The 3,425-nt window shown below is 46.0% G+C and overlaps 1 long non-coding RNA gene across 1 annotated transcript; it reads left to right on the forward strand.

Annotated features, from left to right (window-relative positions):
• Positions 1 to 2,488: 2,488 nt before the first annotated feature.
• Positions 2,489 to 2,962, forward strand: LOC136545451 (uncharacterized). The gene is made up of 3 exons (XR_010781032.1): positions 2,489 to 2,560; positions 2,642 to 2,804; positions 2,921 to 2,962. It is a non-coding gene; the product is annotated as an uncharacterized lncRNA (long non-coding RNA).
• The last annotated feature ends 463 nt before the right edge of the window (positions 2,963 to 3,425 follow it).

Below are 3,425 nucleotides of genomic sequence, written 5' to 3' on the forward strand. Positions count from 1 at the left end.
CTCTCGGTGTTGGGCCCGTACAAGACGACCATCAGGGTCCTTGTAAGGGACCACATTCCCATAAAGTACCGATATTGATTCGGGAAAGACGAGGTCTGACCCTAGGTGGTTCCGGACAATCTGAAGGACGAGGTCTGGAGGAGAATGGTTGTAGAAGTTATAAGCTTCGCTGATGATTGTAACATGGAATTAACCAAGCGACGTGGACTTCAGATCATGTATACTTCATTCAAGAACTTCAAGGGTGAGTTGAACAAGCACGTCAAGAATGGGACAGAACCAAATTGGGATAATTTGCCGACGAGCCAGGTACAGTACTGGAAGCTAGCATACGGAACAAGCTGAACTCCGAGAAGAACACATTTCCAAACAGGATCGGCTCACAACAGTAGATTGGGAGCCCTGATCCAAGAGGTTAAGTTCATTTTAGTGAGGGGGCATCCTACAACGACGACAGATCGCTCGCTCCTGGTTCTAGCCAATCAGTGCAGGAGCTCGTCAACAAGGTTGCCACAGTGCATGAGGAGGCTGCCCAAGGGAAGTTCGAATCTAACTGGGAGAGGGACGTGCTGATCCATGCACTCGGAAACAAAGAGCATCCCGAACGGCACAAGAGGGGCTGGTGTTGTTCCATGGAAGGTTGCATTCGAGGATGACCGAGCAACATACCGGAGCTGCTCGAGGAGAGAGGCTGAACGAGCGGCTGAGGAACAGATACGGGTTCACAAAATCGTCAAGATCGTCAAGAGTGAGATGAGTGCCGATTTTGAGCAGAGGATTGAAGAAGCGATCGCGGCAAGAATAGGCAGTACTGGGGCATCACAACCCGTGCCAGCTCCGACACACATGAGCCCAGTGTTTAAGGGCAGCAGCTGTGGATCAACCCCGCCTGATGAGAATGAAGCAACTACAGTGTATCCGGTGGACAATATCAACAAACGCACTGCCTACAAGTTGTACATGCCCCAAGAGTACTTCCCTCTCAAGGTGGCGCTAGGCTAGGCCTGGCCTGTAGAAGAAGGGCAGTTACCACACGGGGCCGGAATACCGAGAGGGTACGCCAAGGTCAGCATCGATTGTATTGTGAAGAGGAAGTACAACAAATTATTGCTCGACCATCCACCTAATGAAGACAGCAGGACACTTGGTGAGAACAGGGGGGCTTTTTGGCGTAGCGCAATCGCTACATACAATTCCATCATGATGATTCCTCTTCGGATGAAGAGGGCAACAACGGCAGTCGTTCGTCAACTCCACCAAGAGTTTCCCAGCCACCACCTCTTATGCCATCGCCGCCAAGGAAGGTTCCTTCTCCTACGAGACCGTCTCCCATGCTGTCGCCGCAAAGGAAGGTTCCTTCGCCTACGGGACTGCCTCCTGTGCCGCTGCAATGGAAGGTTCCTTCTCCTAGGAGAGATCATTCGCCTACGCCATCGCCAAGGAGAGAACCATCTTCTTGCTCACCGCCACCACCACCAAGGACGTCTACTACTGGACCGACAAAACGGTCCAACCCCTCGGTAAATCATGCTCCGGAAACTCGTGGGACGAAGAAACGTCAGATGAGTGGGAGTGTAATTTAATGCAAGGCCCACGTTAGCAGGACCCACCCTCCAAGAAAGCACAGTAGGCTTTATTCAAAGGTTTAAGGGAGCCGCCATGTAAACCCACATATGAATCGGAGTCCGAACGGCAAAGCAAAAAAAATTCAACAAACAGACTAGCCCGCAAGTACCTTCCCAGGAAAAAACAGAATTCCAGAAACAAGTCGATGAGATGGGTCTGACAGAGCGACAATTGCTCGATATAACAGAAGGAAGAAAAGATTTTGACCCACTTCCTATTGCATACCAGTACAAGGCAGGCAAAGATCTATTGGAGCATGCGGAAGAGATCACATGATTACCGACAAGTTTGCGTCGACTGCAAGATTTGTACAAAACAGAAACCGGTCAAAAGGAGAAAGAAATGTTCGGATTAAGAGTCTTGGAATGGGTATTTCGTTTTTATAAAGAAGAAACAATGTATGTGCACAGGGACTACATGTTTAATTTATACCAGAGGCGCCGAGTCGATATTGAGATAGTTGCCTTATGGACTATGTAAGTACCCTCACCACACATTATGTGACGCTGTGCCTTGTAACAATGGATACATATAAGAACTTTTGATCATTTCTTGCTTATACAGGATGGAGGCAGAAACGTGCAGGGCCAGAGGTTTAAATGGTGTGGCCTTCATGGACCCTAACAAAGTAAACCAAAACGCATCCAAAGGAATTACTGTAGATACACATGATCTTATCAAGGATGTGCTGCAGATATTCCTAAATTGCCAACGAATAGCAAGCATACTCCTGGCCTACCTTTGCGAGTACATGATTCTTGCCTTGCTCAATATTATTAGTTAAGTAGGGACTAATTTGCATTGTACTTTCATGATATTGCAGTGCCCATTTCGTCCTCGTAGAGATCATCCTGGAAGAAAGCAAGAATAGATTGTACGACTCCCTCAGGAGGCCATGAAGTCACATCAAAAACCTCGAATACATACTTAATAGGTTAGTCAAGCATGAAAAATTTTCATTTTGAGGATAGAGCACATATAATCAAATTAATCAGTTCATAATAATCTCACGCAGTGCCTTCAAGGAGTACGTTAAGAAAAGCCATTATTATAGACTGTACCAGAAAACTTTCAATGTAGACACTATGGAGAAGTGTACCCTACGTCAGCTGCCGGGCAACGACCATTGCGGTTTCTACGTGATGCATAAAATGCATGAATTGACCAAACAAAAACTGGTGTGTTCCATGCTTTCCATTTTATTTTCATTCGTCAATTCAATGAAACATGCTATTGTTTTCAGTAACACATGTTAATTGTGCAGCTTATTAATACCTTTTTGATTCAATGATAGGGAGACAAAGAGCAACAGGGAGAAGAGCAATACAACCGTCAGCTGCTACCGTCCGAGATCTCTGAAATGCAAGAACAACTTGCTGAGTTCCTCATGGGCAAGGTGTTTGAAGAGAGATCTGAGTTTTACATTTTATATGAAGGTGCGAACTGATTAATTGGTAGTGCTTTATTTGTTATTCTAGACAGTGAGACAGCTAGTGTATGTATAAATTATGGATGTTTCAAGTGTTCTGGGATGTTTGAGCTACCTGGTGCATTATAATTTTTTGATGCGTTATATATAATATCTGGTTCAGTGTAATTGGCCGCTGCAGCGTCATATATAATATATGCATGTGCATCTGGAGCCTTACTCACTGCCGGGTATGGTGCTGAGCTGGCAGCGATAGTAAGAAATTTACTGCCAGGTGAGGCGATGGGCCGGCAGTAAAGTGCTGCATAACACTGCCGGGTTGAAGTACCAGCCACAGTGAAATGTTAAGTATCAGTGCCGGATCAAATGC

This window comes from Miscanthus floridulus, chromosome 3, assembly GCF_019320115.1.
Source record: "Miscanthus floridulus cultivar M001 chromosome 3, ASM1932011v1, whole genome shotgun sequence".
NCBI lineage: Eukaryota > Viridiplantae > Streptophyta > Magnoliopsida > Poales > Poaceae > Miscanthus > Miscanthus floridulus.